We start from the raw sequence: 24,073 nt of genomic DNA, 5'->3' as shown, positions 1-24,073 counted from the left end.
ACGTGTAAAGTATCATGAGGTACAAGATGAATCACTAAAAGTAGTTTTCATAGTGAACTGGTGACCTAGGGTTACAGAAAATGAGTAAGCTAGGGTGTTTAGTGTAAAAATCCACTTCCGGGGCCCACTTGGTGTGTGCTTGGGCTGAGCATTGAAGCTTTCATGTGTAGAGACTTTTCTTGGAGTTAAACGCCAGCTTTTGTGCCAGTTTGGGCGTTTAACTCCAGTTTTTATGCCAATTCCGGCGTTAAACGCCAAAATTCTTGAGCTGAATTAGAATGCCTGTTTGGGCCATCAAATTTCGAGCAAAGTATGGATTATTATATATTGATGGAAAGCCCAAGATGTCTACTTTCCAACACAATTGAGAGCGCGCCAATTGGGCTTCTGTAGCTCCCGAAAATCTACTTTGAGTGCAGGGAGGTCAGAATCCAACAGCATCTGCAGTCCTTTTTCAGCCTCTGAATCAGATTTTTGCTCAGGTCCCTCAATTTCAGCCAGAAAATATCTGAAATCACAGAAAAACACACAAACTCATAGTAAAGTCCAGAAAAGTGAATTTTAAATAAAAACTAATAAAAATATAATAAAAACTAATTAAAATATACTAAAAACATACTAAAAATAATGCCAAAAAGCGTATAAATTATCCGCTCATCACAACACCAAACTTAAATTGTTGCTTGTCCCCAAGAAACTGAAAATCAAATAGGATAAAAAGAAGAGAATATACAATGAATTCCAAAAACATCTATGAAGATCAGTATTAATTAGATGAGCGAGGCTTTTAGCTTTTTGCTTCTGAACAGTTTTGGCATCTCACTTTATTCCTTGAAGTTCAGAATGATTGGCATCTATAGGAACTCAGAATCCAGATAGTGTTATTGATTCCCCTAGTTAAGTATGTTGATTCTTGAACACAGCTACTTTATGAGTCTTGGCTGTGGCCCTAAGCACTTTGTTTTCCAGTATTACCACCGGATACATAAATGCCACAGACACATAACTGGGTGAACCTTTTCAGATTGTGACTCAACTTTGCTAGAGTCCCCAATTAGAGGTGTCCAGGGTTCTTAAGCACACTCTTCTTTTTGCTTTGGACCTCGACTTTAACCGCTCAGTCTCAAGTTTTCACTTGACACCTTCACGCCACAAGCACATGGTTAGGGACAGCTTGGTTTAGCCGCTTAGGCCAGGATTTTATTCCTGTGGGCCCTCCTATCCACTGATGCTCAAAGCCTTGGATCCTTTTTATCACCCTTGCCTTTTGGTTTAAAGGGGTATTGGCTTTTTCTACTTGCTTTTCTTTTTCTTTCTTCAAGAATGAATTTTATGATTTTTCAGATCATTAGATAACATTTCTCCTTTTCCCATCATTCTTTCAAGAGCCAACAATTTTAACATTCATAAACAATCAACTTCAAAAATATGCACTGTTCAAGCATTCATTCAGAAAACAATAGTATTGCCACCACATCAAAATAATTAAACTGTTTTAAAATTCAAAATTCGTGTACTTCTTTTTCTTTTTCAATTAAAAATACTTTTTATTTAAGAAAGATGATGGATTCATAGGACATTCATAGCTTTAAGACATAAACTTTAAATTTTTATTGATTATAGAATAAAAATAAGACTAAAAAAAAAATATAAGCGCAGACCCATAATAATAGAAGACAGAAAATTAAAAGCAGAAGAATAAATGACTCTTAAAATAGACTCTTAATAATAAAGGTTATCACAGAGTTAGGACTCAACAACCTTGATTTTGAGGAGTGGATGCTCCCTCAATCTGTGGGGTGCTTGGTCCTTCAAGGGAGAGCTTCTGACGCTTCAGCTCCTGTAGCTCACGCCCCTGCTTCTCCTGTTCCTTCAGCAGTTTGCAGAGCATGCAGTTTTGATTCTGCTGTTCTTCCTTAAGTTGTTCCATAGCTTCTTGCAGCTTGGTAACAGATGCTTCTAGGCGGGTCCAGTAGTCAATTTCAGGAATTTTTGGGAGGAACTCTTGCGCCCTCCTTTTGATGGAGTTGTCTTGCATTTGTCCTTCCATTGACTTCTTGGTGATTGGGTGTTCGATTGGGATGAATTCATCTACTCCCATCCTCACCCCAGCATCTTTACATAGCAGAGAAATTAAGCTTGGGTAGGCCAGTTTGGCTTCAGTGGAGTTCTTGTTTGCAATTGTGTAAATCTCACAAGAAATCAGATGATGAATCTCCACTTTTTTTCCAAGCATAATACAATGAATCATCACTGCTCTTTTGACAGTGACCTCAGAGCGGTTGCTAGTGGGCAATATAGAACGCCCAATGAAGTCCAACCAGCCTCTTGCAACTGGTTTGAGATCTCCCCTCTTGAGTTGGTTTGGGACACCTTTTAAATTGGTTATCCACTTAGTTCCAGGGAGGCATATGTCCTCTAGAACTTGATCCAACCCCTTATCTACTCTCACCATTCTCCTATTAAAGGATTCTGGATCATCTTGTAGTTGAGGCAATTTGAAGATCTCTCTTATTTTGTCCAGATGGAAGTAAATAAGCCTCCCTCTGACCATGGTTCGGTAGGTATGAAAGGCGGTTCCAGTAATTCTCTGCTTATCTGTCAGCCACAAATTTGAGTAGAATTCCTGAACTATGTTTCTTCCAACCTTTGTCTCAGGATTGGCTAGAATTTCCCATCCTCTGTTTCGAATTTGCTCTTGGATCTCCGGATATTCATCCTCTTTCAGATTGAATTTAACTTTCGGGATCACTGACCTCAGACCCATTATTTTGTGGTAATGGTCTGCATGTTCTTTGGTTAAGAACCTCTCTTGATTCCAAAGACTCTTTGGAGTATTCTCTTTCTTGCCTCTTGATTTGGTTTGTTTTTCCTTAGGTGCCATGATCTTGATGAGTCTTAGCTTAGTGATCACAGAAAAACACACCAAACTTAGAGGTTTGCTTGCCCTCAAGCAAAAGAAAGGAAAGGGGAGAGAGAGGAGAAGAGGCAAATTCGAATGGTGGAGAGGAGGGGATGGCCGAATGTATATTTATAGGAGGAGGAGAGGGATTTCGAAAAATTTGAAAGAGATATGACATAGAGATATGATTGATGGAAGAAAATAAAATCATGATATGAAAAAAGATGAGATTTGTAATTGAAAAAGATATAAAGATGTTAAATCTGAAAATTTGGTTATGCATCTAAGAATTAAAAGATGATATGATGAGTTGAAAAAGATTTGGAAAGAAATTAAGAAGATAATTGAGTTTTTGAAGAAGATTTGGGAAGGATTTGAAAGAAAATTGAAAAGAGATTTAGAAAATGTTTGAATTTTTGAAAATTGAGGGTGAATGATGAAAGTTTGAAACATGTTTATGCAGAAAACTATGAATCAAAACATGAAAATTTGAAAAAATTTGAAGTTGGAAACAAAATCTCCTCCCCCTGCCTTTCTGGCGTTAAACGCCCAGAATGGTATCCATTCTGGCGTTTAACGCCCAATTGTTGGCCATTATGGGCGTTTAACGCCCAGCCAGGTACCCTGGCTGGCGTTAAACGCCAGAAACCCCTTTATCACTGGGCATTTTTCTGAACGCCCAGGATACTGCAATTCTGGCATTTAACGCCCAAAATGCCCCTTACTGGCGTTTTCTTGCCAGCAAGCTCCTTTTCTCTACTTTTTGCACTAAATCCTTCTGTAACTCTGTGAATTCCTTCAATTTTGATGATTAACCTTTGAAGAAAAATGTATATCAAACTTCTACAAGTATTAATTAAAATAAATAACTTGCTAATGGCCGGGTTGCCTCCCAGCAAGCGCTTCTTTATTGTCTTTAGCTGGACTTTTGCTAAGCTTCATTCAAGCCTCAGTTTTGAGCATTCTTGCTCAAAATTGCTTTCAAGATAATGTTTGATTCTCTATCCATTAACAATGAACTTTTTGTCAGAATCAATATCTTGAAGCTCAACATATCCATATGGTGACACTCTTGTAATCACATATGGTCCCCTCCACTGGGATTTTAGTTTCCCAGGGAATAATCTGAGCCTAGAGTTGAACAGCAGAACTTTTTGTCCTAGCTCAAAGACTCTGGATGACAATTTCTTGTCATGCCACTTTTTTGCTTTTTCCTTATAAATTTTTGCATTTTCAAAAGCATTGAGTCTGAACTCCTCTAGCTCATTTAGCTGGAGCAATCTTCTCACCAGCTAACTTAGCATCCATGTTTAGGAATCTGGTTGCCCAGTAGGCTTTATGTTCTAGTTCCACGGGCAGATGACAGGCCTTGCCATACACAAGCTGGTATGGAGAGGTTCCTATAGGAGTCTTGAATGTTGTTCTGTATGCCCACAGAGCATCATCCAAGCTCTTTGCCCAATCCTTTCTACGGACAATTACGGTCCGTTCTAGGATTCTCTTTAGTTCTCTATTAGAGACTTCAGCCTGCCCATTTGTCTGTGGATGATACGAAGTTGCTACTTTGTGGCTAATTCCATATCGAACCATAGCAGAGTAAAGCTGTTTATTGCAGAAATGGGTGCCCCCATAACTGATTAGTACTCTGGGAACACCGAATCTGCTGAAAATATGTTTCTGGAGGAACTTCAGTACAGTCTTGGTATCATTAGTGGGTGTGGCAATTGCTTCCACTCATTTAGATACGTAGTCTACTGCCACCAGAATGTAAGTGTTTGAGTATGATGGTGGGAAAGGATCCATGAAGTCAATACCCCATACATCAAACAACTCAATCTCTAAGATCCCTTGTTGAGGCATGGCATAACCATGAGGCAAGTTACCAGCTCTTTGGCAACTATCACAGTTACGCACAAACTCTCGGGCATCTCTATAGAGAGTAGGCCAATAGAAGCCACATTGGAGGACTTTAGTGGCTGTTCGCTCACTTCTGAAATGTCCTCCATACTGTGATCCATGGCAATGCCACAGGATCTTCTGTGCCTCCTCTCTAGGGATGCATCTGCGGTTCATTCCGTCTGCGCATCTCTTAAAGAGATATGGTTCATCCCATAAGTAGTACTTTTGCATCAGAAATTAGTTTTTTCTTTTGCAACCTGCTGTACTCCTGGGGTATGAATCTCAAAGCTTTATAATTTGCAATGTCTGCAAACCATGGTGCTTCCTGAATGGCAAAAGGTTGCTCATCCGGAAAGGTCTTAGAGATCTCAGTAGGAGGGAGGGACGCCCCTGCTACTGGTTCTATCCGGGACAGGTGATCAGCTACCTGGTTCTCTATCCCTTTTTTGTCTCTTATTTCTATATCAAACTCTTGCAGAAGCAACACCCATCTTATGAGCCTGGGTTTTGAATCCTGCTTTGTGAGTAGATATTTAAGAGCAGCATAGTCAGTATACACAATCACTTTTGAACCTACTAAATAGGATCTAAACTTGTCAATGGCATAAACCACTGCAAGTAACTCCTTTTTTGTGGTTGTGTAGTTCTTCTGTGCATCATTTAGAACACGACTGGCATAGTAAATGATGTGCAGAAGCTTGTTATGCCTTTGTCCCAATACTGCACCAATGGCATGGTCACTGGCATCACACATTAATTCGAATGGTAATGTCCAGTCAGGTGCAGAGATGACTGGTGCTGTGACCAGCTTGGCTTTCAGGGTCTCAAACGCCTGCAGACACTCTGTGTCAAATACAAATGGCGTGTCAGCAGCTAGCAGGTTGCTTAGAGGTTTTGCAATTTTTGAAAAATCCTTTATGAACCTCCTATAGAATCCTGCATGCCCCAGAAAGCTTCTGATTGCCTTAACATTGGCAGGTGGTGGTAATTTATCAATTACCTCTACCTTGGCTTGATCCACCTCTATCCCCTTGCTTGAAATTTTGTGTCCAAGGACAATTCCTTTAGTCACCATAAAGTGACATTTTTCCCAGTTTAAGACCAGGTTAGTCTCTTGGCACCTTTTCAGGACAAGTGCTAGATGATCAAGACAGGAGCTGAATGAGTCTCCAAATATTGAGAAGTCATCCATGAAAACTTCCAGGAACTTCTCTACCATATCAGAGAGGATAGAAAGCATGCATCTCTGAAAGGTTGCAGGTGCATTGCATAGACCAAAAGGCATTCTTCTGTAAGCAAATACTCCAGATGGACATGTGAATGCTGTTTTCTCTTGGTCTTGAGGATCCACTACAATTTGGTTGTAGCCTGAATAGCCATCCAAAAAGCAGTAGTATTCATGGCTTGCTAGTCTCTGTAGCATCTGGTCTATGAATGGTAAAGGAAAATGATCCTTTCTGGTGGCTGTATTGAGCCTTCTGTAGTCAATACACATACGCCACCCTGTAACTGTTCTTGTGGGAACCAGTTCATTCTTTTCATTATGAACCACTGTCATGCCTCCCTTCTTGGGGATAACTTGGACAGGGCTCACCCAGGGGCTATCAGAAATGGGATAAATAATCCCAGCCTCTAGTAACTTAGTGACCTCTTTCTGCACCACTTCCTTCATGGCTGGATTTAGCCGCCTCTGTGGTTGAACCACTGGCTTGGCATCATCCTCCAATAGGATTTTGTGCATGCATCTTGCTGGGCTAATGCCCTTAAGGTCACTTATGGACCACCCAAGAGCTGTCTTGTGTGTCCTTAGCACTTGAATTAGTGCTTTCTCTTCCTGTGGATTTAAAGCAGAGCTTATGATCACTGGAAAAGTGTCACCCTCTCCCAGAAATGCATATTTCAGGGATGGTGGTAGTGGTTTGAGCTCTGGTTTAGGAGGTTTCTCCTCTTCCTGAGGGATTTTTAGAGGTTCTTTTATTTCCTCTGGTTTCTCCAAATCAGGCCGAACATCTTTAAAGATGTCCTCTAGCTCTGATTCAAGACTCTCAGTTATATTGATCTCTTCCACCAAAGAGTCAATAATATCAGTGCTCATGCAGTCATTTGATGTGTCTGGATGCTGCATAGCTCTGACAGCATTTAACTTGAACTCATCCTCATTGACTCTCAGGGTCACTTCCCCTTTTTGTACATCAATAAGAGTTCGTCCAGTTGCTAGGAAAGGTCTTCCTAGAATGAGAGTTGCACTTTTGTGCTCCTCCATTTCCAGCACTACAAAGTCAGTGGGAAAGGAAAATGGCCCAACCTTGACAATCATGTCCTCAATGATGCCTGATGGATATTTAATGGAGCCATCAGCAAGTTGAAGACATATCCGGGTTGGTTTGACTTCTTCAGTCAACCCAAGCTTTCTGATAGTGGATGCAGGTATTAGGTTGATACTTGCTCCAAGGTCACATAGAGCTATCTTGGTGCAAGCACCCTCTAATGTGCATGGTATCATAAAGCTTCTTGGATCTTGAAGCTTTTCTGGTAAGCTTTTTAGAATGACTGCACTGCATTCTTCAATGAGAAACACTCTTTCAGTTTCTCTCCAATCTTTCTTATGACTTAAGATCTCTTTCATGAACTTAGCATAAGAGGGTATTTGCTCAAGTGCCTCTGCAAACGGGATCTTTATTTCAAGAGTCCTGAGATAGTCTGCAAAGCGGGCAAATTGTTTATCCTGTTCCGCTTGGCGGAGCTTCTGAGGATAAGGCATCTTGGCTTTATATTCTTCAACCTTAGTTGTTGCAGGTTTATTCCCTACAGAAGTGGTTGGAGAAGCCTTCTTAGAGGGGTTACTATCAGCACTTGCAGGTGCCTGATCCCTCATTGGCGTTTGAATGCCAGGAATGGGGGCTGTTCCGAGGGTTACCTGAAACTGAAGGTCGATCTCGGATGAGATCTTCGATACTGGTGGGAGATGACGTGTCCGGCTGGCTGGTGGTGGCTGGAGCTATTGTGTCCGACTTGTTGGACTTGCTGCACTGCTGATCCTTGACCACTGGAGGGTGGGGGTTACCTGCAAGAGACTCCGATGCTTAAGTTAGCATGGGTATTAAACAGGTGTTATGTAGAATCAGAGTATGAGTTATACCTAGGTGCTCCAGTGTATTTATAGTAGTGTGGGCTGACCTTTCTGATAAGATAAGTTAGTTATCTTATCTTATTTTATCTTTATCTTGAGTGAAGTCAGCTTATCTTTAAGGGAACCGCCTTTATCGCTGTAGGCTTGAACTGCCTTTGGATTTGGGTCGTGTTCCTCTATTTGGGCTCTTTACTGGGCTCTCCTGTCGATTTGGCCAATCTCTTTAAGAAGAGGTCAGATAGTCGGACCTGAAGAGGTCGGTCGCTTTGCCACCAATCATCCCGGGTCGGACAGTTCGACCCAGGGTATGAACAGTGCCCCTGCTTGAGCTCGGTCTTCTTTTTGAGGTCAAGTTCTTGTCTTCGGTCCTTCTCTAGTGAAGTCGAACTCAAGCATTTTGTCGATTCCTTTGTAGAAGCTTTTGAATGTATAACGTTTCTCCTCTAAGGGCGCGCGCTTTTATATCGGCGCTGTTTTGGGAATGCAAGCGGTTTTAATATCCGCATTTAATTGGCATTTAATTGCCCCGTTTCCCCTAACTTCTCTATTTTTTGAATTTTGCACTCAAGAAACGGTTTCTCTCCTTCGCCCTTTTCATAACTTCTTCACGTTTCTTCTTTCATTCTCTCACTTTCAACTTTTTGATTTTTCTGAAGCTTCTACCTGGAGTTTGCAGTTTCGCGTTTTAGCCTAGCGACGTTTGCTTTGTCACTTTGCTTTTTCGTGGGAGAAAGGGTGATTCTGGCTTTTGCCTTCCGCTTCCTTGCCTTTTTTCGCAGTTTTCTTCTCATTTCACAGGTTCGACTCTTCTTCCTTCCTTCCTCTACGTCGTTTTTGTGTTTGTTTTGAGAAAGTTTGGATCTTTCCGTCTTTTTGCTGATCACTGCGTGTCTTGTAGTTTCTTTATTTGTTGCTTGATACTTGTAGAACTTTGCATGTTTGTGAATGCTTTTGTATTTGAAGCTTTGGAATGATGACTTTGTTTGATTCTGAAAAAAGTTTGCACCTTTGCTGTTTTTCCGCTTGCCCCAATTTGGAATTTCTGATAAACTGTAGGAGGGTGGACCTCTTGTATTTTTGCTTCCTTTGTTGCAGCTTGAAAATTTCACTTTGAAAATTTTATTTTTGATGAGTGCTGGGATGTAGGCTGTAGAAATAACTTGAAGACCTTGCTTGTTTATTGCCTCCAAGGGATGCCTCGAGAATTTTTGTCTTAAGTCTTGGGGTTTTCCCTTTTTTGTTTATCCGCCCGTCGAGATGTTTTGCCCCCTGTCCGAGATGTTTTTAAGTAATCCATTCTTCTTTTCTTTTTGTAGGATTTAGTTGACCTCATGTCTTCCCAAAATAACGTTGTAGAGATGCCTTCCCAGGTCCCTGCGGGTATGGCCGGTTGGGTGGACTCCATGGTTCTCATGTGTGTCTCACTGGTTGATTCTGAGTTTTGTGCTCAGCTTAGGCAGTTTCATAGTGTTTGTAGTAATTCTGGTGATGAGAAGAACTATGAGCTTGTTCCTCCTTCTTCTGACGAGAGAGTCTGCTTCTCGACTCGAGTTGTTGATGATCGCCCTTTCTTTTATGCTTACGATTTTTTCTTTGGTCAATTGGGTATTACCCTTCCTTTTACTCCATTTGAAACTGACCTGTTATGGTCTTGTAATGTTGCCCCTTCTCAACTTCACCCCAACTCCTGGGGTTTCATAAAAATTTTCCAATTGCTGTGCGATGGTTTTGGTATTCCTGCTTCCCAATCTCTCTTTTTCTATCTGTTTGTCTTGACTAAGCCCGGTGTGGTAAAAAAGAAGTCAGCCTGGGTCTCCTTTCGTTCTGCCCAGGGGAAGAAGGTATTTTCCATGTTTGACGAGTCGTTCCGTGATTTTAAAAACTACTTTTTCAAGGTCCGAGCTGTTGAAGGAGCTCGGCCCTTTTTTCTAGATGAGAATGACGAACCTGCTTTTTCCTTGGAATGGCAAAAAGATGTAAGGGTCTCCAGATATTCGTGGGAAATGTTGGATGAGGCTGAGTGAGCCTTTGTGACTATCTTGGAAGAACGTTGGGGTCAACCTCCCCATCTTGGCACAAAGAAATTTCTAACCAATCCTACTCTTCTTCAAACTGAACTGGGTATCTTGTGTTTCTTTTATTATTTTGTTTATGTTGCTTGTAGCTGTCTTCTCCGACTTATCCGACTTGTAGCTGAGTTTTTTGTTTTGTTTGCAGAGGCAATGAAGAATAATGAATCCATGAAAGCTTATAAGAGGGCACAGAGGGCGACTGCTGCCAGAAATGCTGCTGCCCAGGCGGCTGGGGAGGGATCCTCCCAAGTGCGCGAGAAACCATCGGTGCAGAGTTCCGCCGGGGTGAAGAAGGTGATCCCTATACCCCGAGTTCGTTTGGCAGATCCTCACATCACCTCTGCTGCTCCTTCTGTTGCTCCTCCCAATAAAAAACAAAAGACCGCTGAGCCCTTCGACCTCGATGCTCCTAATTTTAATGCTATTGAATTCGTGGATCAACAAATCGGTCCCTACGGTGCTCTCTCCATGGACGATGTGTCCATCCTTCATCACTTGGAATTCATGGCCCGTAATCATGTGAAGATGGCATATATATCGGCTGCCATATATTGGACTGCTCAGAATCTCCCTCTCCATGCCACTAAAGCGTTTATGGAGGAGGCAAAACAAGAGTTTGATCGGATGAAGGAGTTAAAGAAGGAGCTTGAGACGAAGGTGGCCAAGCTGGAGAAGGACTTGAAGAATGAGGAGGTGAGCTCTAAGTCATTGGCGGCTTCTTTGAGGTTGGCTGAGGACGCAGTCCTGATGCACAAGGATAGTTATGTTACCTCTTATCGAGAGGGACTGCGCCTGAGGGAGGAGCTCGACCATGCCCGGGAAGATTATTCTGAGCTTCAGGGTCATCTCGTTGGCAGCGTGACTGCTGCTTACAAGAACTTGAGGGAGCAAGTTCGGGTCATTGCTCCCGAGGCCGACCTCACCCTTTTTAGCCTGGATAATATTGTCAAGGATGGCAAGATTTTCCCTGATGATGAGGGTGATGATGATGATGTCGTTCCTCCTGTGTCTTCTACCAAAGTGTCAACCTCTTCGGTTCCCCCCGCTGTGCCCGACCTGGATTGCCAGATCCTGAATCAGGAGGATGGAACTGTGGATGCTGTGCCGATCCAGACTCGCCCTCCTTCCCCTTGTCCTGATGCTGCCAAGAAAGCTCCTGATGCTTGTTGATCTTTTCTTAAAATTTGTGTAGTTGGCCCGGCTTGTGGGCTTTTTTAGAACTCTTTTATTTATTTGCTGACACTTCTTAGTTGCTTATCTAGCAACTTTTTATTTTGAAAAATAAACAATAGCTCGCTATCTTTTTGATAGTAGTCTTTGGTGGCCTTTCGAGGTCTTATAACTCTGTAAAAAGTAGTCTTTTGACTAGGCATCTTTTCTGTTTTCTGCTGATGTCGAAATCTTGCGGCTCGACCTCCTTGGGTTGTTTTTGTTATGTTATTTGTAGCTTGAATCCTTTGAGGTCGTGGTTGAGGGGGTCCAACTTGTTTCTTTGGTTTTCTTTGCTTTGTATGCTTTCTTGACGTTGGTCCCCTTCTAAGCTATTCTCGTAATCCTGTGTCTTGGACCTTTGCTAGGTCTCCTTCAGGGATTACTTTTATAATTTTTCAGTTGTAGGAGTCCGACTTCGTTAGGTCGGTCTCCTTTTAGTTATTCGTAGTCCTCTTTCTTGGATCTTTGTTAGATCTCTTTCAGGGACTACTTTGATAACTTTTAAGTAGTAGGAGTCCGGCTTGGTTATACCGGTCTCCTTTAAGTTATTTTTTGTAGTCCTCTTTCTTGGATCTTTATCAGATCTCTTTCAGGGACTATTTTGATAACTTTAAAGTAGTAGGAGTCCGACTTGGTTATATCGGTCTCCTTTAAGTTATTTTTGTAATCCTCTTTCTTGGACCTTTGTCAGGTCTCTTTCAGGGATTACTCTTATAACTTGTTAGTAATAGGAGTCTGACTTCATTATATCGGTCTCCTTTAAGTTATTTTTGTAATCCTCTTTCTTGGACCTTTGTCAGGTCTCTTTCAGGGTTTACTTTGATAACTTTTAAGTAGTAGGAGTCCGACTTGGTTATATCGGTCTCCTTTAAGTTATTTTTGTAATCCTCTTTCTTGGACCTTTGTCAGGTCTCATTCAGGGATTACTCTTATAACTTGTTAGTAATAGGAGTCCGACTTTGTTATATCGGTCTCCTTTAAGTTATTTTTGTAATCCTCTTTCTTGGACCTTTGTTAGGTCTCTTTTTCAGGGATTACTTTTATAACTTTTCATTTTGGGCTGACTTTGTCATGTCGAGCCCTTCTAAGTTAAAGTAATCCTCTTTAATAGGGTTGGCCAAACCTCTTTCCAGGGTTTACTTATAACTTGGGTTGACTTGGTCCGACTTCTCAACGTCGGCCAGTCTTTAAGTTATTATTTTAGCAATCCGTAAGACCTCGTCAGGTTCTTTTTTAGATCACTTTCGATAACTTCTTACATTATTCTATGTTCATCTTTGCCCATTTGTAGAAAGTGGTTGTCATCTCTAGGTCGTCCTTTGGGTGAATCGCGTTTTCACCTTTATCGGACGGTTGTCTTTATCGTGATCGTGTAGTGAAATGGTTTTTCACTTTCTACCGATCTGTTGCTTTATAATTGGACGATGAATGCTTCAGATTAATGCGTCTTGAAATCTTTGTAGAATATCTAAAATATATTTTATTTAAAGGAAAAATGCAAATATATACATATGGGATTGTCTGTCTCAACTTGGTGCCTCATTAAAAAACCTTTTCTGGAAAAAGAGTGCATCCAATGATGAGATCCTTTATCTTTTCTAACTGTAGTACCTTCTGAGGTTGCAGGCGTGCCATGACCTGGGAAGCTCTCGTCCATCGAGTTCAGACAGTCTGTAGTAGCCCTTTCCAAGTACTTCTACAACTCGATAGGGTCCTTTCCAGTTTGCTGCCAGCTTTTCCTCTCCTGGTCGAGTTGTTCCAATATTATTTCGGATTAGGATGAGATCATTCTCTGCAAAACTTCTTGGCACTACCTTTTGATTATATCTGGAAGCCATTCGGCATTTTAGAACTTCTTCCCTGATCCGGGCTCTTTCTTGGATTTCGGGTAACAAGTCGAGCTCTTCTCTCTGAAGTTGGGAGTTTGCTCCCTCATTGTAGTGAACTACTCTAAGCGACCCTTCTTCAATCTCTACTGGAATCATCGCCTCTATTCCGTATACTAATCGGAAGGGGGATTCCTTCGTGGTGGAATGTGGCGTTGTTCGATATGCCCACAGGACCTGTGGAAGCTCTTCTGCCCAGGCTCCCTTTGCATCTTGTAATCTCCGTTTTAATCCGGCCAATATGACTTTGTTAGCAGCTTCGGCCTGCCCATTGGCTTGTGGATGTTCGACGGAGGTGTACTGGTGCTTTATATTCAAGTCGGCTACTAGTTTTCTGAAGCCTACATCTGTGAATTGGGTGCCATTGTCTGTGGTTATTGAATATGGAACCCCGAACCTTGTGACAATGTTTCCATATAAGAATTTTCGGCTTCTTTGAGCGGTGGCATTGGCTAGGGGCTCTGCCTCGATCCACTTTATAAAGTAATCTACCCCTACTATGAGGAATTTAACTTGTCCTGATCCCTGTGGGAAGGGGCCGAGAAGATCGAGTCCCCATTTTGCGAACGGCCAAGGCGAGGTCACGCTGATGAGCTCTTCTGGCAGGGCGATGTGAAAGTTGGCATGTTTCTGACATAGTGGGCATGTCTTTACAAATTCTGTGGCTTCTTTCTGTAGAGTTGGCCAATAAAATCCCGCCCGGAGTACTTTTTTGGCGAGAGCTCGTGCTCTGAGATGATTGCCACAAATACCACCGTGTATTTCTTCTAGCACTTCTCTTGTGTTGGAGGTTGCCACACATTTTAGTAAAGGTGTTGAGATTCCTCTTTTGTACAGGAAATTGTTTATGATGGTGTAGTATTGTGCCTCCCTTTTTAGCCTTTTTGCGTCCTTTTCTTCTGTGGGGAGCATTCCTGTTCTAAGGTAGTTGGCTATAGGGGTCATCCATCCTTGGTCCTGATTTGTTATAGTCAGGACTTTTTCCTCTTCCGAGATTGACGGGTTCTGCAACATTTCCTGGATGAGGCTTCTATTGTTGCCCCCTGGTTTGGTGCTGGCTAGTTTTGAGAGTGCATCAGCTCGGGCATTTTGTTCGCGGGGTATGTGGCAGATCTTATACTCCCCTATTTGTCCGAGCTGTTCCTTGGTTTTATCCAGATACTTTTTCATGGTGGGATCTTTGGCTTGGTAGCTCCCTGTTATTTGCGATGTGACCACTTGTGAATCGCTGTAAATGTTGAGTTTTTGAGCTCCGACTTCTTTAGCCAGCTTTAAACCAGCTAATAATGCTTCATATTCCGCCTGGTTGTTTGAGGCTGGGAACCCGAACTTGAGGGAGAGCTCAACTTGGGTTCCTTGGTTGCTTTCTATTATCACGCCCGCGCCACTTCCAGTTTTATTTGAAGAACCGTCCACGTAAAGATTCCATTCTGTGGGGGTTTCTAGGGCATCTGTGAATTCTGCGATGAAATCGGCCAGATACTGTGATTTGATGGCCGTCCGAGCTTCATATTGGAGGTCAAACTCTGACAACTCGACTGCCCATTGTAAAATTCTGCCTGCTAGATCTATTTTCTGCAATATTCCTTTTATGGGCTGGTTAGTTCGAACCTTAATGGTGTGAGCCTGGAAGTACGGGTGAAGTCGTCTAGATGTTAGGATAAGAGTATAGGCAAATTTTTCTATTTTCTGATAGTTCAGCTCGGATCCCTGTAGTGCCTTGCTAATGAAGTAGACGGGTTGTTGTCCATTTTTGTCTTCTTTGACTAGTGCTGATGCTATTGCCTTGCTTCCCACTGCGAGGTATAATATGAGTGGTTCTCCAATTCGCGGTCGGGATAGGACGGGTGGCTGTCCTAAGAACTTCTTGAAGTCTTGGAAGGCTTGTTCGCACTCTATTGTCCATTCGAACTATTTTCCCTTTCTTAAAGTAGCATAGAAGGGAAGAGATCTTATTGCGGCTCCTGCTAAGAATCGGGATAGGGCGGCCAGTCTCCCGTTGAGTTGCTGTACTTCTTTAACACAGGTTGGGCTTTTCATGTTGAGTATGGCCTGACATTTGTCTGGATTTGCTTCAATTCCTCTTTGAGTGAGCATGAAGCCTAAGAATTTGCCTGCTTCTACTGCAAAGGTGTATTTCGCGGGGTTGAGTCGCATGTCATGTTTCCTTATGGTGTCGAATACTTGAGCCAGGTCGGACAATAGTGTCTCTTCGCTTTGTGTTTTTATTAGCATGTCGTCCACGTAGACCACCATGATGTTTCCGATGTGATTCGAAAAAACTTTATTCATTAGTCTTTGATAAGTAGCTCCTACGTTCTTGAGACCGAAGGGCATCACGATGTAACAGTAGTTTGCCTTTGGTGTTAAAAACGAGGTCTTTTCTTGATCTGGTGGATACATGGGGATTTGGTTGTATCCTGAATATGCATCCATAAACGAGAGATATTTGTATCCAGAGGAAGCATCTACCAGGGCGTCAATACTTGGGAGTGGGTATGGATCTTTTGGACAAGCTTTGTTGAGATCGGTGTAATCAGTGCACATTCGCCACTTCCCGTTTGATTTCTTCACCAAGACGACGTTGGCTAGCCATAGCGGGTATTTAACTTCTCTTATAAATCCGGCTTCCAGTAGTGCCTGTATTTGCTCTTCCACAGCCTGGGATCGCTCTGGCCCAAGCTTTCTTCGTCTCTGCTGTACCGGTCGAGATCCCGGGTAGACTGCCAATTTGTGGCACATTAGCTTAGGGTCTATGCCTGGCATGTCCGCGGCTTTCCATGCAAAGAGGTCGACATTGTCTCGTAAGAATTGTATTAGCAATTCTTTTAAATCTCCTTTGAGGATTGTGCCGATATTAGTTGTTTTTTCCGAGGTGTCCCCGATCTGAATTTTTTCTATCTCGCCCTCTGGTTAGGGGCGGAGATCTTCTCGTCGTTGAACTCCGCCCAACTCGATTGCGTGGAACTCTTCTCTTTTGCCTCTGAGGTTTTGGCTTTCGTTATAACAGTGACGTGCCATCTTTTAGTCAGCTTTTATCTGGCTATCCCTTTTGGAGTTGGGAACTTCATACATAGGTGCGGGGTCAAGACTATTGCGCCGAGTTGGTTGAGTGTTGTCCGACCTATGAGAGCGTTGTAAGTTGAACTTACATCGACTACGATGTAGTCTATTTTGAGGGTGCTGGATTGGTCTCCTTTTCCGAAGGTTGTATGTAGTGATATATATCCTAGTGGTCGAACCGGGGTATCGCCTAACAAGAACAGACTGTTTGGATATGCCTTAAGTTCTTTTTCTTCTAAGCCGAGTTTGTCAAAGGCTGTCTTGAATAAGATGTCGGCAAAACTCCCTTGATCTATTAAGGTACGGTGTAGGTTGGCGTTTGCCAATATGATGGTGATGACCACGGGATCGTCGTGTCCTGTGATGATGCCGGACGTGTCCTCCTTAGTGAATGTTATCGCTGGGATGTTGAGTGCTTCCTCCTCTCCTTCGACATGATATACTTCTTTGAGATACCTTTTGCGGGAAGATTTGGAGATCCCTGCTGCTGCAAATCCGCCATGTATCATGTGTACATGTCTTTCTGGTGTCCGAGGTGATCGTTCTGTTCGCTCTGTATCTTCATCCCTTCGTCTTTTTCTTTGATCATCATCTCGGGTGGCCAGGAATCGATCTAATTTTCCTTCCCTTACCAATTTTTCTATGATATTTTTTAAGTCGAAGCATTCGTTGGTGGCGTGTCCTCTGACCCGATGATATTCACAATATTCATTCCGATTTCCTCCTCCCCTTTTTCCTTTGAGGGGCCGTGTTGGGGGGATTTTTTCTGTATGGCAGACCTCTTTGTATATTTCGACTAGGGATGCTCTGAGGGGAGTATAATTATGGTATTTTTTAATTTTCTTCCCTTGTCGGTCTTTTTTTCGTTTAGACTCCTTGTCTTTATCACGGTAGAAGGCTCCCGATTTTGAGGTCTCTCCTAACCGGGCATTTTCTTCCATGTTGATGTATTTTTCTGCCCGTTCCTGCACTTTGTCTAAGGAGGTCGGGTACTTTTTTGATATAGACTAGCTGAAAGGTCCCTCTTGTAGGTCGTTGATAAGTCCCATGATGGCGGCCTCTGTGGGTAAGCTTTATATGTCCATGCATGTTTTGTTGAATCTTTCCATGTAGTTGCGGAGTCTCTTCCGATCTCCTTGCTTGATCCCTAGTAGACTGGGGGCGTGTTTAGCTTTATCTTTCTGGATGGAGAATCTGGCGAGGAACTTCCCGGCTAGATCGTCGAAGTTTGAGATGGACTTGGGAGGTAAGCTGTCGAACCATCTGATCGCCGTTTTCGTGAGGGTTGTTGGAAAGGCTTTGCAGCGAACGGCATCTGAGGCGTCGGTAAGGTACATTCTGCTTCTAAAATTGCTGAGATGATGGTTGGGATCGATGGTGCCATCGTACAAAATCATGTCCGGGAGTTTGAAGTCTTTTGGAATTTTGGATTTCATGATCTCTCTGGTGAATGGATCCTGTTCTTTACGTGAGCTTTCCTCAGGAGTGATCCGAGGGGCCTTCGATTTGAGATCGGCTTTGAATTGCTGTAATTTTTCTTCCAATTATCGACGTCGCCGTATCTCTCTTTGTAGATCCTTCCCGATTTCTCGTTGTTGTTGGGTTTCTTTTTCAAGCTGCTTCAAGCGATCTTGAAGTACTTCTATTGCCCCCGGGTTTGCTGGATTTTTGTCTTTGTTGGATTCCGGGGTGTCTTATAGTGGGGTGTCCGTGTTTTTGTGCGGCATTCTGTTTTCTAGATCGGAATCGTGATCATTGTCATGGTTGTCTGCCATGGTGTTGGGATGACTTCCAGGTTCCCCGGCAACGGCGCCAATGTTCCGTGGGTTACCTGAAACTGAAGGTCGATCTCGGATGAGATCTTCGGTACTGGTCGGAGATGACGTGTCCGGCTGGCTGGTGGCGGCCGGAGCTGTTGTGTCCGACTTGTTGGACTTGCTGCACTGCTGATCCTTGACCACCGGAGGGTGGGGGGTACCTGCAAGAGACTCCGATGCTTAAGTTAGCATGGGTATTAAACAGGTGTTATGTAGAATCAGAGTATGAGTTATACCTGGGTGCTCCAGTATATTTATAGTAGTGTGGACTGACCTTTCTGATAAGATAAGTTAGTTATCTTATCTTATCTTATCTTTATCTTGAGAGAAGTCAGCTTATCTTTAAGGGAACCGCCTTTATCGCTGTAGGCTTGAACTGCCTTTGGATTTGGGTCGTGTTCCTCTATTTGGGCCCTTTACTGGGCTCTCCTGTCGATTTGGCCGATCTCTTTAAGAAGAGGTCGGATAGTCAGACCTGAAGAGGTCGGTCGCTTTGCCACAAATCATCCCGGGTCAGACAGTTCGACCCAGGGTATGAACACTACTATTTTCTTCTTCATGCACGCAAGGCTCCTTCCACGGCAAGCTTTATGTTGGGCATCACCATCGTCAATGGCTACTTCCCGTCCTCTCAGTGAAAACGTTCCAAATGCGCTGTCACCGCACGGCTAATCAACTGTCAGTTCTCGATCATGCTGTAATAGGATCCATTGATCCTTTTGCGTCTGTCACACGCCTAACAATCGCGAGTTTGAAGCTCGTCACAGCCATCCCTTCCCACATCCTACTTAGAATACCACAGACAAGGTTTAGACGTTCCGGATCTCAGGAATGGCCACTAATAATTCTAGCTTATACCACGAAGACTCTGATCTGAATCATGAGGCTAAGAGATATGCATTCAATCTAAGGTAGAACGGAGGTGGTTGTCAGGCACGCGTTCATAGGTGAGAATGATGATGAGTGTCACGGATCATCACATTCATCAGGTTGAGGTGCGAATGAATATCTTAGAATAGAAGCAAGCGTGATAGAATGGAAAACAGTAGTAATTGCATTAATTCATGAAGAACAGCAGAGCTCCTCAACCCCAACAATGGGGTTTAGAGACTCATGCCGTAGAGAATACAATATGAAACGTGTAAAGTGTCATGAGGTACAAGATGAATCACTAAAAGTAGTTTTTATAGTAAACTGGTGACCTAGGGTTACAGAAAATGAGTAAGCTAGGGTGTTTAGTGTAAAAATCCACTTCCGGGGCCCACTTGGTGTGTGCTTGGGCTGAGCATTGAAGCTTTCATGTGTAGAGATTTTTCTTGGAGTTAAACGCCAGCTTTTGTGCCAGTTTGGGCGTTTAACTCCAGTTTTTATTCCAGTTCCGGCGTTAAACGCCAGAATTCTTGAGCTGAAGTGGAACGCTTGTTTGGGCCATCAAATCTCGGGCAAAGTATGAACTATTATATATTGCTGGAAAGCCCAGGATGTCTACTTTCCAACGCAATTAATAGCGCGCCAATTGGGCTTCTGTAGCTCCAGAAAATCTACTTTGAGTGTAGGGAGGTCAGAATCCAACAGCATTTGCAGTCCTTTTTCAGCCTCTGAATCAGATTTTTGCTCAGGTCCCTCAATTTCAGCCAGAAAATACATGAAATCATAGAAAAATACACAAACTCATAGTAAAGTCCAGAAAAGTGAATTTTAAATAAAAACTAATAAAAATATAATAAAAACTAATTAAAATATACTAAAAACATACTAAAAACAATGCCAAAAAGCGTATAAATTATCCGCTCATCACAAAGATTAAAGAAAAAGGGGCCAGGAATCACTTTGAGCAAGAAGGAGAAGCAACTCAAAGAGCTCTCTAGACTAAACTGAGAGCTCCATGGACACAAAGTGTTGAAATCAAGCTCAGCCGTACAACGTGGGGAGAGTAACGTACCACACCAAACCAACGACGCCCGCCCAGGGGCACTAGATCCCCTCAAGTGGGATGTGATGATAAAGGTGTGGTACTTGAAGGTTAAATCAAAACGCAAAGTGTGAAAAGAGTGCACAGCTGTCCAACGCGTGGGAGATTTGACGTGCCAAGCCAAAACGGAAGTTGTGTGTACGCATCTCCCATGCGTACACACAAGTTGCAGAATGTGCTCCATCATGCATACGCATGACTGATGCCAGGGCATCTTGGCCAGTTTCACTGACCTTTTCTTTACTGTTTTTAGGGTAGTTTCATGTATTTCTTTAGGAAATAAGCTAGTTTTGGGTAGATATTCACCTACACCTTGATTCAGGCATACATTGTGAATTTTACATTATTTCATGAGGATTTTGCATGAATTTAGTGACAAATTGTATGCTGCATTACCCATGAATTGGACTAGAACTTTGATGCACTCTGTTGCTTGATTTCAGGACCAAAGGAAGCAAGGAAAGGGAGGTAACTTGCAAGGTTAATGAGAAAAGTAATTGCCAATAACACTCTCAAAGCCATCATTGCCCACGTTAAGAGTCACGTTAACTAAGTTAACGTGCACTCTAACGTAGAGAAGGGAAGTTGAGCTAACGTTAGTGACACTTAACATTGTCACTAACGTTGGCAAACACTCATGAGTGGCCACGTTAACTAGGTTAACGTGGGCTCTAACGTTAAAGGGGGAAGAGAAGCCAACGTTAGTGACATTCAACATTGTCACTAACGTTGGCCTAAGGATGCAACACACAACGTTAACTTCCACGTTAACTTGGTTAACGTGGGAGCTAACGTAAGAAGTGAGAGTTGTCGACAACGTTAGTGACACTCAACATCGTCACTAACGTTGGAAGCAACCACACAACCCCCAAGGAGCCACGTTAACTTTCACGTTAACTTAGTTAACGTGGAAGCTAACGATGACGAATGAATGATGAGCCAACGTTAGTGACACTCAACATTGTCACTAACGTTGGGATGGCTAAGAATGGCCACGTTAGAAGCCACGTTAACCTAGTTAACGTGGACTCTAACGTGAGATCTAGGGGCACATTGGAACGTTAGTGACAATGTTGAGTGTCACTAACGTTCTCGAAGTTTGGCAAGGCCACGTTAGAAGCCATGTTAACCTAGTTAACTTGGGCTTTAACGTGAAGCAAAAAGGGGCACACTGGAACATTAGTGACAATGTTGAGTGTCACTAACGTTCTCGAAGGTTGGCAAGGCCACGTTAGAAGCCACGTTAACCTAGTTAACGTGGGCTCTAACGTGAGGCAAAGGGGTACATTGGAACGTTAGTGAAAATGTTAAGTGTCACTAACGTTCTCGAACTTATACTTTCACTAAATGTTAACACCCCTAACGCCCTCAGCCAAAGTCTCTGCCCACTTAGCACTTTCTCTCTGCAAGTAAAGCCAAGCCCAAATGAAGAAAAGAACTGCTTCAAACTCAAGATCCAAAGGCCCAAGACTTGAAGAGCAAACTAGAAGCTGAGAAGAGTAGTATATATAGGAGTAGCTTTGAATTGATAGGGGAGCTCTGGAGGTTGGAAAAAGGAGAATTACTCTTTGTATTTTACTTTCTCTGCAATTTCTAGTTCTATGATGTATTCTCCATCTTTATTTTCATTTTCTAGAAATATGAACAACTAAACCCCTTTCATTGGGTAGGGAGCTCTGTTGTAATTTGATGGATCAATACTAATTTTCATTATTCTTCTTCTATCTTTTCTCTTGATTTTACTTGAAAGCTTTCGATCTTCATCCAATTGAGTAGTTATCTTGGAAGAGAAGCTATTCAAACTTGGATCTCTTTTGAACCTTGAAAGAGGAATGAAGAGATCAAGCTAGAATTGCTTTCTCATGCTGGACCAAATTGGGTTTGGATGGGTATGTGACTATAACCCTCTCAATACTTGATTTGGGAAATGCATGTGGTATAATCAGTGACCATACTTCATCTCTTCTCATGAGCAATTGACCAAGGAATTGGCTATTGATCAAGATTTGAGAGATTGAATTGCAAGAAATTGTAATTCAATCACTTAAGATTGCCAAGGAGATCAATGAGTGCATTGATTGAGGAAGAGATGAAAATGAACTTGATCCGGAGAATTGCAACATCTCCTAAGCCCAATGAACTCCCCATCTCTGATCTTACCCATTCTCTTCAATTTCTGCCATTTACTTTTATGAGCAAATCCTCCATTCCCATTTACAATTCTGCAATTTATTTTCAGTCATTTACTTCCAGTCCTTTAATTCTGGCATTTACTTTTCTGTTATTTACATTCCCGCCATTTTATTTTCTGCAACTCTCAACCCAAATTCTGGATTCGCTCAACTACAACATTCTTCTAATTAAAGTTGCTTGATGAATCAATCCATGTGGGATTCGACCTCACTCTATTGTGAGTTTTTACTTGACGACAAATTCAGTACACTTGCCGAAGGGAGATTTGTTGAGAGACAAGTTTTCCGCGCATCAAGTTTATGGCGCCGTTACCGGGGATTGATTGTGCATCAACAATGATTAAATTGGAAGATCACTAGATTGAGCATTTTTATTTTTTGAATTTCATTTTCTATTTGAGTGATTTACTTTTTGTTTTAGTTAAACTTCTTCCCTTCCCCCTCTACTCTTTTGTTTTTCTTTGTTATTTTCAATTCTGTTTGCTAACCCACTAACTGTTTGATATATTGCATCACCCACAACAAACAGTAATTCTGACACAAATACTTTCTGCACCTATCTTTTCTTGCTTGCACTTGATGGTTGTATGACAGGGAGAAGAAGCGGGGCTTCAACTTCCTTCGATTCTGAACCTGGAGGTCCTTAGATTACGGAGGGAGACAAGAGGAAAGAAAGTGGTTGGTGCTGAGGAAGAAGAGGAATTCTTTGAAACAAACATGGAAGACAACATGAAAAACCATCATGAAGAAGAGGATCACAACCATGGAGGAGGAGGTAGAGCAAATCATGCTGGGGAGGATAGAAGAGTTTTGGGCTCTTACATCAATCCAAACCCAGGCAATTGTTGAAGTAGCATCCAAAAGCCAACAATCCATGCCAACAACTTTGAACTTAAACCACAGCTCATCACCCTTGTTCAGAACAACTGTTTGTTTGGAGGAGGTGTTCAAGAAGACCCCAATCAACATTTAACCACCTTCCTGAGAATATGTGACACAGTGAAGTCTAATGGTGTTCACCCTGACGCCTATAGACTGCTCCTATTTCCATTCTCACTTAGGGACAAAGCAGCCAAGTGGCTGGAATCTTTCCCAAGGGAAAGCTTGACAACTTGGGAAGACGTGGTGAACAAATTCTTAGCAAGATTTTACCCTCCTCAACGAATCAATAGGCTGAAAGCTGAGGTCCAAACTTTCAGGTAACAAGATGGTGAGACTCTATATGAAGTATGGGAGAGGTTCAAGGACTTAACAAGGAGGTGTCCACCTGACATGTTCAACGAATGGGTGCAGCTGCACATTTTCTATGAAGGACTCTCTTATGAGTCAAAGAAGGCCGTAGACCATTCATCCGGAGGATCTTTGAACAAGAAGAAGACTATTGAGGAAGCCATAGATGTTATTGAAATAGTAGCAGAGAACGACTACTTCTATGCTTCCGAAAGAGAGAACACAAGAGGAGTAATGGAGCTAAACAATGTAGATGCTCTGTTGGCCCAAAACAAGCTCATTACCCAGCAGCTGGCTGACCTCACCAAGAAGATGGAGATGAACCAAGTAGCAGCAATCTCCACTTCATCAACAACCCAAGAAGGAGTGAATGAAGAAGCAGAGGGGAGTCAAGAGCAAGCCAACTACATTGGGAATTCACCAAAGAAAAACTATGATCTATACTCCAAGACCTACAACCCTGGATGGAGAAACCACCCAAACTTTGGGTGGGGAAGTGAGCAAGATCAAAACCAAGACCAGAGACGTTACAACTCCAACAACAATGCAGCTCACCAGCAATTCACACAGAGGACATCTCAACACCCCCACAACAACACTTCTCCACACACCTATCAAAACCAAAACAGCACATCTGCTCCGAATCACTCATCAATTGATGACAAGCTCTCTAAGATTGAAGCCTTACTTGAAGGAAT

The 24,073-nt window shown here is 42.6% G+C and overlaps 1 non-coding gene across 1 annotated transcript; it reads right to left on the bottom strand.

Moving 5' to 3' along the window:
• Positions 1-23,315: 23,315 nt before the first annotated feature.
• LOC148549224 (small nucleolar RNA R71) lies at positions 23,316-23,419 on the bottom strand. Its single transcript, XR_015898213.1, has one exon. It is a non-coding gene; the product is annotated as a small nucleolar RNA R71 (small nucleolar RNA).
• Between the last annotated feature and the right edge of the window lie 654 nt (positions 23,420-24,073).

The sequence above is a fragment of the Arachis ipaensis genome, chromosome B8, assembly GCF_059453495.1.
Source record: "Arachis ipaensis isolate K30076 ecotype BB chromosome B8, ASM5945349v1, whole genome shotgun sequence".
NCBI lineage: Eukaryota > Viridiplantae > Streptophyta > Magnoliopsida > Fabales > Fabaceae > Arachis > Arachis ipaensis.
Note: the sequence above shows the minus strand (reverse complement) of the source record. Positions and strands in the feature narration are given on the sequence as shown.